Source organism: Tamandua tetradactyla, chromosome 9, assembly GCF_023851605.1.
Source record: "Tamandua tetradactyla isolate mTamTet1 chromosome 9, mTamTet1.pri, whole genome shotgun sequence".
In the NCBI taxonomy this organism is placed as follows: Eukaryota; Metazoa; Chordata; class Mammalia; order Pilosa; family Myrmecophagidae; genus Tamandua; species Tamandua tetradactyla.
Genome location: NC_135335.1, coordinates 27153062 through 27171314, shown reverse-complemented (window position 1 = coordinate 27171314; position 18253 = coordinate 27153062). Strand labels below are relative to the sequence as shown.

Below are 18253 nucleotides of genomic sequence, written 5' to 3'. Positions count from 1 at the left end.
CATATAACTGGAAACACATTAAATCTCTCCAGAATAGGGTGCAAATCCTTGGGTAATACTCCTTCTTAAACTTGATATCTTACAACTTAAATAGTATAACATGAACAAAACAGCATTACAGTCCTTATTTCTGTAATTTATCACGTAGTCGAAGTTCATATTTGTCACTACCTTCTTCCACTACCCATTCCATGTTCCCTTTACCCTCAGGAAGCACTTCAGCTGGCCATGGTTCTTTGCCTGGTGGGGTGACCCAAACTTTCATTCCTGAAGTTTCAGAGCCATTGGTTGTCCTGCCTGGATTGGGTTATTGCAGTTTTCTATTGATTTAAATCACAGTGCATGGCAGTACTAAAAGACATCCTAGGGGATCTTCTATATTCCAAGAAAACTGTTCTTTACCTCCATTATGTAGTTGCAGTTCTATTTCCCCCGATAATGTAATCCCCTTCTTGTCTTGTAAGCCCAAAGTGACCAGGTGGCAGTCTTAACTTCCAGTTCAGTGGAATCATTATTGTTTCTCCTAGTGGAAGAACTACCCATTTTGGAATTAAAACCCGTAGACTAGCAGAGCTCAGGGTTGCAGGGACAGGAAGTGAAATTTTTCCTAGTGGATCACTAGGGGTAATAGTGAGTGGTACCACTCCCATTTCCACCCCCTAGTTCCTGGACCCATGGATCCTGATTATGGAAGAAACAGCACCATACAGTGGACACTAATTCACAGCATATATAGTTGGAGAACATTATGTCAGCTTTTCAAGGTGTTGCCACCTAATTGGCACTGTAATTGAGTTTTCAAAAGGCCATCCTACCATTCTATCAATCCAGCAGCTTCTGGATGATGGGAAACATAAGACCAGAGAATTCCACGAGTATGTGCCCATTCCTGCACTTCATTTGCTGTGAAATGTGTTCCTTGATCAGAAGCAATGCTATGTGGAAAACCATGACAATGGATAAGTCATTCTGTAAGCCCACAGATGGTAGTTTTGGCAGAAGCATTGCGTGCAGGGAAAGCAAACCCATATCCAGAGTATGTGTCTATTCCAGTTAGAACAAATTGCTGCCCCTTCCAAGAAGGGAGTGGTCCAATGTAATCAACCTGCCACCATGTAGCTGGCTGGTCACCTCAGGGAATGGTGCCATATCGGGGGCTGAGTGTGGGTCTCTGCTGCTGACAGATTGGACACTCAGCAGGGGCTGTAGCCAAGTCAGTAGCTAGCTGGTAACCTTGGGGAATGGTGCCATATCAGGGGCTGAGTGTAGGTCTCTGCTGCTGGCAGATTGGGCACTCAGCAATGGCTGTAGCCAAGTCAGCCTTGGTGAGTGGAAGTCCATGTTGCTGAGCCAATGCATAACCTCTATCCCTACCACCATGAGGCTTTGTTCATGAGCCCATTGGGCAATGACAGGAGTGGTTGGGGAAAGAGGCTGACTGGTATCCATAAAACAGGTCATCTTATCCACTTGTGTTATTAAAACCTTCCCCTGCTGAAGTCACCCTCTGATGTGCATTCACACGGGACACAAATACATTCATGTTTTTAGCCCACACAGAAAGGTCTATCCACATACTTCTTTCCCAGACCTCTTTGTCACCAATTTTGCAATTATGTTCTTTCTAAATCCCCAACCATCCAGCCAAACCATTAGAAACAGCCCATGAGTCAGTATACAAATGCATCTCTGGCCAGTTTTCCTTCCAAGCAAAATGAACAACCAGGTGCACTGCTCAAAGTTCTTCCCACTGGAAGGATTTCCCCTCACCACTGTCTTTCAAGGATACCCCAGAAAGGGGTTGTAGTGCTGGAGTTGTCTACTTTCTGATGGTACCTGCATATCGTGCTGAACCATCTGTAAACCAGGCCTGAGTTTGCTCTTCTTCAGTCGATTCACTGTAAGGAACTCCCCCAGAGGCCAGAGCTGTGGTCTGGGAAAGAGAAGGTAATGTGGCAAGAGTGAAGACCATGGGCATTTGGGCCACTTCTTTTTTTTTTTTCATACATGGGCAGGCACCAGAAATTGAACTTGGGTCCTCTGGCATGGCAGGCAAGCATTCTTGCCTGCTGAGCCACCATGGCCCACCCTTGAGCCACTTCTTTATGTAACTTACTTGTGCCTTCAGGACCTGTTCTGGCCCTATCTCTTATATACCATTTCCACTTTACAATAGAGTGCTGCTGTGCATGCCCAACTTTACAGCTTGGTGGGTCAGACAACACCCAGCTCATGATAGGCAACTCAGGTCTCATGGTAACTTGGTGGCCCATGGCTAAGCATTCAGTCTCTGCTAAGGCACAGTAGCAGGCCAAAAGCTCTTTGTCAAAAGGAGAGTAGTTATCTGCAGCAGATGGTAAGGCTTTGCTCCAAAATCCTAAGGGTCTGCATTGATATTCTCCTACAAGGGCCTGCCAAAGGCTTCAGAAAGCATCTCTATTTGCCACTGACACTTCCAGCACCATTGGATCTGCTGGATTTTATGGCCCAAGTAGCAAAGCAGCTTGTACAACAGCCTGGACCTGTTGTAGTGCCTCTTCTTGTTCATGTCCCCACTAAAAATTAGCAGCATTTATGGTCACTCAATAAATGGGCTGGAGTAGCACACCCAAATGAGGAATATATTGTCACCAAAATCCAAGAGACCAACTAGGCATTGTGCCTCTTTTTTGGTCGTAGTAGGGGCCAGATGCAGCAACTTTTATCCTTCACCTTAGAAGGGATATCTTGACATTCCCCACACCACTGGACACCTAGAAATTTCACTGAGGTGGAACCCTGTATTTTTGTTGGATTTATCTCCCATCCTCTGACATGCAAATGTCTTACCAGTAAGTCTAGAGTAGTTGCTGCTTCTTGCTCACTAGGTCCAATCAACATGGTATCATCAATATAATGGACCAGTGTGATGTCTTATGGGAGGGAGAAATGATCAAATTCCCTATGGACAAGATTATGACATAAGGCTGGTGAGCTGATATACCCCTGAGGTAGGACGGTGAAAGTATATTGCTGACCTTGCCAGCTGAACACAAACTGTTTCTGGTGGTCCTTACTAATAGCTATTGAGAGAAAAGCATTTGAAGATCAGTAGCTGCATACCAGGTACCAGGGGATGTATTGATTTGCTCAAGCAATGACATCACATCTGGAACAGCAGCTTCAATTGGAGTTACCACCTGGTTGAGCTTACAATAATCCACTGTCATCCTCCAAGACCCTTCCATTTTCTGCACAGGCCAAATAGGAGAGTTGAGTGGGGATGTGGTGGGAATCACCACCCTGAATCCTTCAAGTCCTTAAGAGTGGCAGTAATCTCTGCAATCCCTCCAGGAATCTGGTATGGCTTCTAATTTACTATTTTGCTTGGTTGGGGCAGTTCTAGTGGCTTCCACTTGGCCTTTCCTACCATAATAGTCCTCACTGCATGAGTTAGAGAGCCAATGTGGGGATTCTTCCAGTTGCTCAGTATGTCTATACCAATTATACATTCTGGAACTGGGGAAATAATTACAGAATGGATCCAGGAGCCCACTGGACCCACTGTGAGATGGACCTGAGCTAAAACTCCATTGATCACCTGGCCTCCATAAGCCCCCACTCTGATGGGTGAACTTGAGTGATGTTTTGGGACCCCTGGAATTAATGTCACTTCAGAACCAGGTCTAATAATACCCGAAATATCTGATCATTTCCTTTTCCCCAATGCACAGTTACCTGGGTAAAAGGCCATCAATTTCCTTGGTGAAGGCTGATTGGAAGATTAATAATGCAAATTTGTGGCAGTGTAACAGGGTTATCCCCCAAAGGGACCTGGCCTCCCCTTCATTCAAGGCGCTCTGGGTTGGTAAACTGTTTGAAGTCTGGAAATTGATTAAGGGGCTGTGACTCTGTGTTTTTGTAATTCAGGTTAGACTTCTGTTCACTTGACTTAGAACTCTTGTTTATACAGCTCAAACAAGAATTTAGTAGACTGCCCTTCTATTGTATTTCTAGATACCCCATGATTTACTAGCCAATGCCACAAATCTCTGTGAGTCATATAATTTTGACTCTTGCTTTGAGTTTGCTGTTTATTAGAATAGCCACATCTACCCTGTCTTTAGCAATTAAGTGCTGCCACCTGGCTTCTGCCAACTCAGGATCCCATCACCCCCATTGTGTTTAAGGATTCCAGCTCAGTGACAGCAGTTCCTACAGTAATATCTGACCAACAGGGAAGTGCAACTATAGACCTCTTCAGGGATGATGGTGCTAGTCTCGTAAATTTATTTCTCACTGTTCTGGTAAAAGGTGCATCCTCCGAACATTCCTGGGGTGTAAGAGCAGGCTTTGCTTGATAAATCCACTCTAACATTCCAATCTCTCTAAGCCTCTGGATCCCCTTATCTACATTATACCAGGATAGTTTTGGCATTTCAACCTCAGGTAATATTGGCCACCTTTTGATCCATGTTTCAACCAACCATCCAAACAAACCATTACTACCTTTTCTAACCCCTTGAGCTATAACATTGAATGCAGAATCTCTGCTTAGTGGGCCCATATCAATAAATTCAGCCTGATCCAGCCTTATATTCCTCCCACCATTATCCCACACTCTTAAAATCCATTGCCACACATATTCCCCTGATTTCTGTCTATATAAATTGGAAAGCTCACACAGTTCTTGTGGAGTATAATGTACCTCTTCAGGTGTGATCCTTTGTACCTCACCTTTAGGGGCCTGTTGGGACTTTAGCCTAGTTATAGGCCTGGAAGAAATGAGGGGCAGTGGGGGTGGGTCATGAAAAGAATTAGAAATACCTTCCAAACCATTTGCTTCAGGGCCTTCATTTGCAGTTTCTTCTGGTGAAACAGGATTAATTACTCCAGGACTAATCCCTTCAGGAGGAGGTTGGGTGGCCAATTCCTCAAGGCAAGCTCGAGGTGGGGCAGTTAGGTCCTCAGGGCATAGTATTACAAGGTTATCTAGAGAAGACTCAACATTATCTAGGGTTTTGACCTCACCCCCACATCATTATCAATTCATATGCTGCCATCCCATTTTTCAGGGTCCCACTCCTTTCCAATCAATGCCCTCACTTTAATGGCAGACACCATGCAACATTGAGATTTCAGTTTATGTTGTAAAGTTGCTACTCTAACATAAGATTCTGAGTCTGATTTTCAGAGATCTCAAGTCTACAGCTACAGGAAATAAGATTTTCCTTCATGATACTCATAGAAACATCTACATCTATAAGACAGTGCTTAAGCTTTTCGTTTGAAGCCTTATGCGCATCCCTTTCACTCCTTAATATAGCCATTGTATCTAACAACAACCAACCAACATCTTTAAAACTCTTATTTCCACAAAACTCTGTAAAGGTGTCAAAAACATTATCCTCCAGGCCCTGGCTTCGTACAAGTGAAGCATTAGGAGAATCAAATGGTGTGGATTGGGAGTGTCATTCTGATTATGGGAATCAGAGTCCTTATTGTCTCTGAGTCCAGTCAGAGTAGAAAACCATTCATAAAAACCCATTTTTAAGATTCTGTTTCTTAAGAACCACTCCTGGTACCAAAATGTATTAGTTAGGGTTCTCTAGAGAAACAGAATCAACAGGAACACTTGCAAATATAAAATTTATAAAAGCATCTCACATGACCACGGGAACACAGAGTCCAAAATCTGCAGGGCAAGCTGTGAAGCCAATGACTCCAATGAAAGGTCTGGACGAACCCCACAGGACAGGCTCACCAGCCGAAGCAGGAATAGATCCTGTCTCTTCTGAATCTTCCTTAAAAGGCTTCCTGTGATTAGATTAAGCAATGCTCATTACAGAAGACACTCCCCTTTGGCTGATTACAAATGGAATCAGCTGTGGATGCAGCTGGCGTGATCATGATCTAATTCTATGAAATATCCTCATTGCAACAGACAGGCCAGCCCTTGCCCAACCAGACAAACTGATACCACAACTTGGCCAAGTTGACACATGAACCTGACCATGACAGATGGTCAGGAGAGAACATTTATGATGCCTCCTGGGGTGATGCCATGCTGCTGCAGTCAGACAAGGTGACAGGAAATCATACAAAAATAAGCTTGTCATTTCTACCTCATTTAGCCACTTGGAAGCCAGGGTCCAGGGAAGTCACTGCCATGGCGTCCTCCTATCGATGTGCCAGTTTCGGGGAGGAGGGTTGAGTTTTCTATGCTCCTCTGTGGGTCACATGGTTTGTGTCTTAGAAGGGACTGAGTGATCCTCTCGGAAGTTTACAAACCCCGCAAAGCACTCACTCAGCGCCTGAGGCTGGGGAAAGACTCAACCGAATTACACGCATGGAGGCACACCCATCCCAAGGCCACAGCAGGAAAGGCCCTCCAGGGAAGGCGCAGGCTGAGCCCAAAGGTGTGTGGACCCTTGGAAGGTCTGATCCCTGCCAGAGCTACACTGATGCCAGATCCCAGTGCTCCAGGCCAGCCGGGTGCCCATATCTGTGGCAGGAGTGGATCCAGATTTCAAGATGGGTGTCTTCGGGGAGTACTTCTCCCTGACTATGGGGATCTCCAGGCTCAGCTCGCCCAATGGCGAATCCTTGAACATCCCACAAAGTTTGTTAGGGCTTGGTATGCAGCATGGCATGCTCTCAGCAGCCTTCCAGGGCATAGCAGTTTCCTCTCCTTGACTTTTTTCTGGAAATAAAGCTAATGTTCTATTTCCCATTGTTGGAGGATGGAACTAGAGACTCTTAAAAACTCACTGACAATTCATAATGGAATCTATATAGAAATGTTCTTCGGGTGTTGATTTACCAAAGCTTGCAGGAGACCCAATACATTTAAAGTTGTAACACAGAAACCAAATGGTGCACCACCCATTGTGGAGGCTGCAGCCTTCCTGACGGGTTGTGGTCTCTGCTGTCTGCCAGGACACTGTGGGACAGAGTCATCCTCTTGGGCAGTCACAAGAAGGAGTCAGGGCCTTGGGAGGCCCAGCCACTGGGGAGAGTGCAATCCCCACCTAGGACATGAAGCCTGCACCCCTCCTACAATTCCTCCTTGGCTCCATGCACCTTCCATGATGCCTCCCTCTCAGGACAGGCCAGTCCCAATCTCGGGACCTGGGGAACCACCAACCCGTGACTTGAGACAGCTATACCCCCAAGGCCCCGATTGGCTCCTCTACCTGACTCACCCTTAAGCTCTGTGCAGGTGGACCACTGCCCCCTGCTGGGGGTAACAGGCACTCACGTTTAATCCACAGTTGGACTTTGTGGGCCATCCCTCCCCCAGGATTGCTTGGCCCCTGAGGACTCAGCCATCAACCCAAACCCATTTACTGAGCACAACACCCCAGAAAGGTGGAGGGGCTGCAAGGCCTACTCCAGATCCTTTCCCCAGCAGCCTCACTGACCACAGGACACTGTGGCAGAGCCCACATGGAGGTGGGTGTGTGTCCATGCACTTCCAGAGAAGATGTGTCTCAGGGGAGGGACACACGCAAAGGCCATGGGGTAGAAACATGTACATTATTCTAAGAACTGCACAGGAGCCAGCAGTGTGGCTGGGACCAAGGACCAAGGTGGGACCAGAGATGCTCTGGGGGAGGGGGCCCAGGCTGGGAGGTCCCTGAAGGCATTATGTCATAGGCATTTTCTCAGGGAAATGAGAGCCACAAGAGACTGAACTGGGGAACAGAGGACAGGTCAGGGCTCGCTGCTGCCAGGTGGGGGCCAAGTGGGACAGCTTGGGGGCCAAAGGCTGTGTGCAGTGCCATCTCAGTGACCCAACCACTCAGACTGCATGGGTGCCAGGGCATCTGCTCCAAGAGCCCCTAAGCCTTGGCTGATCCCTGCAGCTCCACCTCAGACACAGACCCTACTGACCACCACTCTTCACCTTCACCATTGTCCTCCCCATGGGCCAGCAGTGAAGCCCCCTGGATGTACTGGCTGAAAGCAAGTGAAGTGACACAGATCTTTCTCCAGTGCTCCTTGTAACAGACGAGAGCTGGATGGAATGACTCCTTGGGCTGCACAGGCCTGGGCTGAGCAAACACAGGCCACCTGGAGGGGAGGTGTTGTTTGAATATTCAAACAACAATAATATTCACCAGAGTACTACTAGCAACAGCTAAAAACTCAAAGGACTTGGCGGTGCTTCACATCCACCTAGAGGAGCCTGTTCTATAATCGATAAACCCTGATAAACCTCACCACCTCTTGCTAATACAGCCTATATACCGCCATCTCTAGCAAACCCTAAAAAGGAACCACAGTAAGCACAACTATAGTCATAAAAACGTTAGGTCAAGGTGTAGCCAATGAGGTGGGAAGAAATGGGCTACATTCCCTAATTATAGAGAACACGAAAGTCTTTATGAAAACGAAGTCTGAAGGAGGATTTAGCAGTAAGTCAAAAATAGAGTGCTTGACTGAACTAGGCCTTGAAACACGCACACACCGCCCGTCACCCTCCTCAACCCAACAATACTAGGTCTACGATCCATGTTAGCAGACACCTGATTTTAGAGGAGATAAGTCGTAACAAGGTAAGCATACTAGAAAGTGTGCTTGGAGTAACCAAAGTGTAGCTTAAACAAAAGCACCTGGCTTACACCCAGAAGATTTCAACCCATTAGACCACTTTGAACCAAACCTAGCCCAAACACATTACAACAAAAATTCACCTAAGACCTAAATTAAAACATTTACCAACTATAAGAGTATTAGCAACAGAAATTATAACACAGGCGCTATAGAGATAGTACCGTAAGGGAAAGATGAAAGAACTATTAACAGTACAAGACAGCAAAGATCAGCCCTTTTACCTTTTGCATAATGAGTCAACTAGAAAATCACTTGCAAAGAGAACTTAAGTAAGAGACCCCGAATCCAGACAATCTACCTACAGACAGTCAAATAGGACTAATTCATCTATGTAGCAAAATAGTGAAACGATCAGTAGGTAGCGGTGAAAAGCCAATCGAGCCTGGTGATAGCTGGTTGTCCAGAAAACGAATATAAGTTCAACTTAAAACTTACCCTGAAAGAACGAATGACTAGTCCAAATGTAGGTTTTAAATATAATCAATAGGGATACAGCCCTATTGATGTAGGAAAACCTTAATTAGAGAGTTCCAACGATACACTTTCATAGTAGGCCTAAAAGCAGCCATCAATAAAGAAAGCATTCAAGCTCAACAATAAGATCTACAAATACCATTAAACACCGACAACTCCTAAACCACTACTGGACCAACCTATCTTAATAGAAGAGATAATGTTGATATGAGTAACAAGAATACCTTTCTCCACGCACAAGTTTATATCAGACCGAATAGTTCGCTGATAGTTAACAACTAAACTAAGTTTATCCACAAAATATCGCATAGTTACACCAATTGTTAGCCCAACACAGAAGTGCGTAATGGAAAGATTAAAAGAAACAAAAGGAACTCGGCAAACACAAACCCCGCCTGTTTACCAAAAACATCACCTCTAGAATTACAATTATTAGAGGCACTGCCTGCCCAGTGACATGCGTTTAATGGCCGCGGTATTCTGACCGTGCAAAGGTAGCATAATCATTTGTTCCTTAATTAGGGACTAGTATGAAAGACTTGACGAGGGTTTTACTGTCTCTTGTTTCCAATCAGTGAAATTGACCTCCCCGTGAAGAGGCAGGGATAATAATATAAGACGAGAAGACCCTGTGGAGCTTAAATTACCAGCCCAATTATATCTAACTAGCCCCTCAGGGCCAACATACAATAAACTGGGCTAAAAATTTAGGTTGGGGTGACCTCGGAGTAAAAAAAATCCTCCGAATGATTTATAACCAGACCTAACAAGTCAAGTTAGTAATTCATCATCAATTGATCCAAGAAATTGATCAACGGAACAAGTTACCCCAGGGATAACAGCGCAATCCTATTTTAGAGTTCATATTGACAATAGGGTTTACGACCTCGATGTTGGATCAGGACATCCAAATGGCGCAACAGCAATTATTGGTTCATTTGTTCAACGATTAAAGTCCTACGTGATCTGAGTCCAGACTGGAGCAATCCAGGTTGGTTTCTATCTATATGCTTATCTCTCCCAGTATGAAAGGACGAGAGAGACAGGGCCAACTTGAACCAAGAGCCTTAGGACAAAATAGATGAAATTATCTAAATCTAGTTAACCAGGCAAAAATCGACCCGATACAAGGGTTTGTTAAGGTGGCAGAGCCCGGTAAATGCATAAAACTTAAACCTTTATTCCCAGAGGTTCAACTCCTCTTCTTAACACATGTTTATAATTAATATTGCATGCCTAATCGTTCCAATCCTTTTAGCAATAGCATTCCTAACACTAGTTGAACGAAAAACTTTAGGATACATGCAACTACGTAAAAGACCAAACATCGTAGGTCCACACGGCTTGCTGCAACCATTCGCAGATGCTGTAAAACTGTTCACTAAAGAAACTCTCCGCCCACTAACATCATCAAAACTACTATTTACAGTAGCACTGACACTAGCGCTAACACTAGCACTGACCATGTGAGCCCCACTTCCAATACCTTACTCACTTATTAACTTTAACCTAGGAGTACTCTTCATCCTGGCAATTTCAAGCTTAGCTGTATACTCCACCCTATGATCAGGCTGAGCATCAAACTCAAAATACGCCTTAATTGGGGCCATTCGAGCAGTAGCACAAACCGTATCCTATGAAGTAACTCTGGCTATTATCCTATTGTCTGTCCTACTAATATCAGGATCATTTACATTAACAAACCTAATTACAACACAAGAACAAATATGACTAATCATCCCAGCATGGCCACTTGCCATGATATGATTTATCTGAACACTAGCTGAAACCAACCGAGCCCCATTTGACTTAACAGAGGGAGAATCAGAACTAGTATCAGGATTCAACGTAGAATATGCAGCAGGACCCTTCGCCCTATTCTTTCTAGCTGAGTAGGCTAACATCATAATAATAAATGCTCTTACAACACTCCTGTTCCTAGGAGCACTCCATACCCCACTAATACCAGAGGCTTACACAGCCAATTTTGTACTAAAAACACTAGTACTGACAGCCATATTCCTATGAATCCGAGCATCATATCCACGATTCCGTTATGATCAATTAATGCACCCACTATGAAAAAACTTCCTACCCCTTACACTAGCAATGCTAATATGACATGTATCATTACCAATGTCACTAGCAAACATCCCCCCACAAACATAAGAAATATGTCCGACAAAGGAATTACTTTGATAGAGTAAAACATAGAGGTTACAGCCCTCTTATTTCTAGAAATATAGGGGTCGAACCTACTCCTGAGAAATCAAACTTCTCCATGCTTCCATTCTTACACCACATTCTACCAGTAAGGTCAGCTAATTAAGCTATTGGGCCCATACCCCGAAAATGTTGGTTTATATCCTTCCCATACTAAATTAACCCCTTAGTCCTAATAATAATTATAGTAACCCTACTATTGGGCACTGTAATTACAATACTCAGTTCCCACTGACTCCTAATCTGAATAGGCCTAGAACTAAATATATTCGCCATAATCCCCATCTTACTAATAAAAGCAAACCCACAATCAACTGAGGCTGCCACAAAATACTTTCTAGTGCAAACAACAGCATCAATACTCCTCATACTAGCAGTGCTCATCAACCTAATCAATTCAGGCCAATGAACCATTATAAAAGCACACAACCAGCTAGCACTATCAATCATAACTATCTCACTGGCTATAAAATTAGGACTATCCCCATTTCACTTTTGACTCCCAGAGGTTTGCCAAGGAGTACCACTCATTCAGGGAATAATTCTACTCACATGACAAAAACTAGCACCAATTACAATTATATATCAAATCTCCCCATACATCAACACCACACTAATCCTTACTATGGCTATCCTCTCAGTCATAATTGGAGGGTGAGGTGGCCTTAATCAAACACAACTTCGCAAGATCATAGCTTGTTCATCAATTGCGCACATAGGATGAATAAACGCAATCATCATATTCAACCCAACCCTAACAATATTAAACCTCATCATATACCTAATTATAACAATCCCAATGTTTATGCTACTATCTTACCACTCAGCAACTACAATCCTAGCACTATCACATATATGAAACAACACCACATTAATAACCACCCTACTAACACTAGTACTAATATCCCTAGGAGGACTACCTCCCCTATCCGGATTTCTACCAAAATGAATAATTATTCAAGAAATAACAAAAAACAATCTTCTAATGATACCAACACTTATGGCAATCCTAGCCCTGCTAAATTTATTCTTCTATATACGCTTAATCTACTCATCATCCCTAACAATATTTCCATCAAATAACGGCACAAAAATAAAATGACAACTCAAGCCACAAATAATTATACCCACAATACCTACCCTAATTACTCTATCGATCCTCATTATCCCAATATCACCAATACTTACGACACTCGACTAGAGGCTTAGGTTAGCCAAGACCAAGAGCCTTCAAAGCTCTAAGCTTAGCCCCTGAACTAACGACTGCAAGATCTCATCTCACATCACCTGAATGCAACTCAAGCACTTTAATTAAGCTAAGTCCTCACTAGACTGGTGGGCTTCAATCCCACGAAACTTTAGTTAACAGCTAAATACCCTAATCAACTGGCTTCAATCTATCCATCACACCTTATCACTCAACAAAAGTCCCGGTAGGCCCGACCTACTACTCTGAATTTGCAATTCAGCATGAACTGTTCACCACAGGACTCTTGGTAAAAAGAGACGCCATACCTCTGTGTTTAGATTTACAGTCTAATGCCTCAACTCAGCCAATTTACCTATGTTCATCTCACGTTGACTATTCTCAACAAATCATAAAGACATCGGCACCCTATACTTACTATTTGGTGCTTGAGCCGGGATAGTTGGTACAGGCCTAAGCATCCTTATCTGTGCAGAGCTTGGGCAACCTGGCACCCTACTAGGAGACGACCAAATCTACAACGTTATTGTAACTGCACACGCATTTGTAATAATCTTCTTTATAGTTATACCTATTATAATTGGAGGATTCGGCAACTGACTCATCCCTCTAATAACTGGTGCCCCAGATATGGCCTTTCCACGTATAAATAATATAAGTTTTTGACTCCTACCACCATCATTCCTCCTGCTACTAGCATCCTCTATAGTAGAAGCAGGAGCAGGCACAGGTTGAACTGTCTACCCGCCACTAGCGGGAAATCTAACCATCTTCTCACTCCACCTAGCAGGAGTCTCTTCAATCCTGGGCGCAATCAACTTCATCACCACTGTTATTAACATAAAACCCCCAGCAATAAATCAATATCAAACCCCACTATTCGTATGATCAGTGCTAGTAACAGCAGTACTTCTTTTACTATCACTCCCTGTTCTAGCTGCCGGGATTACTATACTTCTAACAGACCGCAACTTAAATACAACATTCTTCGACCCTGCTGGAGGTGGAGACCCAATCTTGTACCAACACCTATTCTGGTTCTTTGGCCACCCAGAAGTCTACATCCTAATTCTCCCCGGATTTGGAATAATCTCACACATCGTTACATACTACTCTGGAAAAAAAGAACCATTTGGGTATATAGGCATAGTATGGGCCATAATATCCATTGGATTCTTGGGTTTTATCGTTTGAGCACATCACGTGTTTACAGTAGGCATAGACGTAGACACACGAGCATACTTCACATCAGCAACAATAATTATTGCAATCCCAACTGGAGTAAAAGTATTCAGCTGACTAGCCACCCTTCATGGAGGTAACATTAAATGATTGCCAGCCATACTGTGGGCCCTAGGTTTTATTTTCCTATTCACAGTAGGAGGACTAACCGGCATCGTACTAGCAAACTCTTCACTTGACATTGTACTACACGACACATACTACGTAGTAGCCCACTTTCACTATGTACTATCAATAGGCGCAGTATTCACTATTATAGGAGGATTTGTCCACTGATTTCCATTATTCTCAGGCTACACATTAGATGACACCTGAGCAAAAGTACACTTTGTAATCATATTTGTAGGAGTCAACCTGACATTTTTCCCTCAACATTTTCTAGGTTTATCCGGTGTACCACGACGTTACTCTGACTACCCAGATGCATATACTATATGAAACACGGTATCATCAACAGGATCATTCATCTCACTAACAGCCGTAATCATTATAATCTTCATAATCTGAGAAGCCTTCGCCTCAAAACGCGAAATCTCAACAGTAGAACTAATAACAACTAATGCTGAGTGACTACACGGCTGCCCTCTTCCATATCATACATTCGAAGAACCTGCCTTCGTAGAAAACTAACCAAGAAAGGAAGGAATCGAACCCCCTAAAGTAAGTTTCAAGCCAACTTCACATCCAATGTGTCTTTCTTTATACGAGGAGTTAATAAAAACATATAACTTCGTCAAAGTTAAATTATAGGCTCAAACCCTTTACTCCTCTATGGCCTACCCTCTACAACTAGGATTCCAAGACGCCACATCTCCAATCATAGAAGAACTTCTCCACTTCCACGACCACACACTAATGATCGTGTTCCTAATCAGTACGCTAGTACTATATATTATCACACTAATATTAACAACCAAACTTACTCACACAAGCACTATAGACGCTCAAGAAGTGGAAACAGTGTGAACCATCTTACCAGCCATTATTCTTATCCTAATTGCACTACCCTCACTACGAATCCTATACATAATAGATGAAATCGACAACCCACTATTAACTGTAAAAACAATAGGACACCAATGGTATTGAAGCTATGAATATACCGACTACGAAGATCTTGGGTTCGACTCATACATAATCCCAACAACAGACCTAAAGCCAGGTGAACTATGACTGCTAGAAGTTGATAACCAAGTTGTCCTACCAATAGAACTCACAATCCTCATGTTAATCTCATCAGAAGACGTACTACACTCATGAGCAGTACCATCTCTGGGCCTAAAAACTGACGCCATCCCAGGACGCCTAAACCAAGCCACACTAATAGCAACACGACCTGGACTCTACTACGGACAATGCTCAGAAATTTGTGGATCTAATCACAGCTTTATACCCATTGTCCTCGAACTAGTACCACTAAAACACTTTGAAGCCTGATCTATATCACTAATCTAGATCATTAAAGAAGCTAAAATCAGCATTAACCTTTTAAGTTAAAGACTGGGACATAACCTCCCCTTAATGATATGCCACAACTAGATACATCAACATGACTAATCACAATTACATCCATAATCCTAACACTATTTATCCTAATACAGCTAAAATTCACAAAACACTACTTTCACCCAACACCAATACCCGATACACCAAGCTCAACTAAACAACTAACCCCTTGAGAAACAAAATGAATGAAAATTTATTTGCCTCCTTCATCTCTCCTATGATAATAGGACTCCCTATTGTCATATTAATAATCATATTCCCAACCATCCTCTTCCCAACCCCAAACTGCCTAATTAACAACTGCATAGTCTCCATACAACAATGACTAACTAACCTAGTACTAAAACAAATAATAATGATTCATAACCCAAAAGGACGAACTTGAGCACTAATATTGACTTCACTCATCATGTTTATTGGCTCAACAAACTTATTGGGCCTCCTACCACATTCATTTACCCCTACAACCCAACTGTCTATAAACCTAGGAATAGCCATCCCACTATGAGCTGGAGCAGTAATCATGGGATTCCGCCACAAAACTAAAGCATCACTAGCACATTTCCTGCCACAAGGAACTCCAATATCACTGATCCCAATACTAATCATCATTGAAACAATCAGCCTATTTATTCAACCAATTGCCCTAGCAGTACGATTAACCGCTAACATCACAGCAGGCCACCTATTAATACACTTAATTGGAGGAGCTACATTAGCACTAATGTCTATCAGCCCTACAACAGCACTAATTACATTTATCATCCTAGTTCTCCTGACCATGCTTGAATTCGCAGTAGTCCTTATCCAAGCATATGTCTTCACCCTCCTAGTAAGCCTATACTTACACAACAACACCTAATGACACACCAAACACACTCCTACCATATAGTTAACCCAAGCCCCTGACCACTAACAGGGGCCCTATCGGCACTACTAATAACTTCCGGACTTGCAATATGATTCCACTTTAATTCTATAACTCTCCTTGCACTAGGACTACTAACAAACTTCCTAACAATATACCAGTGATGAGGAGACGTAATCCGAGAAAGCACCTTCCAAGGTCACCACACATCAACAGTACAAAAAGGTCTACGCTACGGGATAATCCTCTTCATTATCTCAGAAGTATTCTTCTTCGAAGGATTTTTTTGAGCCTTCTATCATTCAAGCCTCGCCCCAACCCCCGAGCTAGGAGGATGCTGACCTCCCACTGGAATTCTAGCACTCAACCCACTAGAAGTACCATTACTGAATACAGCCATGCTACTAGCCTCAGGAGTCTCCATCACATGAGCCCACCACAGCCTTATAGAAGGAAATCATATACATATGTTACAAGCACTCTTCATTACTATTTCACTAGGCGTATATTTTACCCTACTACAGGCATCAGAATACTTTGAAGCCCCATTTACGATCTCTGACGGAGTATACGGATCAACCTTCTTCATAGCCACAGGATTCCACGGACTACACGTGATTATCAGCTCATCATTCCTAATTGTATGCTTCTTCCGCCAATTAAAATTCCACTTCACATCAAATCACCATTTCGGCTTTGAAGCTGCGGCCTGGTACTGACGCTTTGTAGATGTAGTCTGACTATTCCTTTATGTATCAATCTATTGATGAGGATCTTACCCTTTTAGTAACAACAAGTACAGCTGACTTCCAATTAGCAAGTTCCAGACAGACCTGGAAAAGGGTAATTAATATAATATTTACCTTATTAACTAACACCACCCTAGCCCTACTACTAGTAACCATCGCATTCTGATTACCACAACTCAATAATTATTCAGAAAAATCAAGCCCATATGAATGTGGATTTGACCCAATAGGATCAGCCCGACTCCCATTCTCAATAAAATTCTTCCTAATCGCAATTACCTTCTTACTTTTCAACCTAGAAATTGCCCTACTATTACCCCTCCCCTGGGCGATACAAACTAATCAACTTGAGCTAGTACTAATTACAGCCTTATTCTTAATTTCCTTACTAGGACTGGGCTTAGCCTATGAATGAATCCAAAAAGGGCTAGAGTGAACAGAATATGATAATTAGTTCAACTTAAACAAATGATTTCGACTCATTAAATCATGGTCCAACACATGATTATCATATGTCATCAATTTACATAAACATCCTACTAGCATTTACAATAGCACTACTCGGACTTTTAATATACCGATCCCACCTAATATCATCACTACTATGCCTAGAAGGCATAATGCTATCATTATTTATTCTAAGCACAGTAACTACCTTAAATACATGCTTCACCCTATCAAGCATAATGCCAGTAATACTAATAGTCTTCGCAGCATGTGAAGCTACTGTAGGACTAGCCCTACTGGTCACAGTATCAAACACTTATGGCCTAGACTACGTACAAAACCTTTATCTCCTACAATGCTAAAACTAATTATCCCAATGATTATACTATTTCCACTGACCTGACTTTCAAAAAAAGAAATGCTATGAATTAACTCAACCATCCACAGCCTGCTAATCAGCTTAATTGGCCTACACTTATTTTATCAACCATTTGATCTGAGCCTAAACTTCTCCACCACCTTCTTCGCAGACCCATTATCAACCCCATTGCTAGCACTGACCATATGACTACTCCCCTTAATACTACTAGCAAGTCAATCTCACCTATCCAAAGAAACAATTACACGAAAAAACTATATATCTCAATACTAATTATACTCCAAATACTCCTAATTATAACTTTCACAGCCACAGAATTACTCCTATTCTATATCCTATTTGAAGCAACACTAATTCCAACTCTTATCATCATTACCCAATGAGGGAATCAAACAGAACGGTTAAATGCAGGAATTTACTTTCTATTCTATACTCTCATGGGTTCACTACCTCTTTTAGTAGCACTAATATACACCCAAAATAACACAGGCTCACTAAACCTATTAACAATAAAATATCTAACCCAACTACTACCAACACACTGAGCCTCAAATTTTCTA

At 42.7% G+C, this 18253-nt stretch overlaps 1 protein-coding gene and 1 non-coding gene across 12 annotated transcripts in view; one reads left to right on the top strand and one right to left on the bottom strand.

The window, feature by feature from the left end:
• Positions 1–18253, bottom strand: part of LOC143646863 (exosome RNA helicase MTR4-like) — a 120073-nt gene that overhangs the window by 53737 nt on the left and 48083 nt on the right. The gene's annotated exons all lie outside the window — the stretch shown is intronic.
• On the top strand, positions 8105–8565 carry LOC143647520 (18S ribosomal RNA). Its single transcript, XR_013158139.1, has one exon. It is a non-coding gene; the product is annotated as an 18S ribosomal RNA (ribosomal RNA).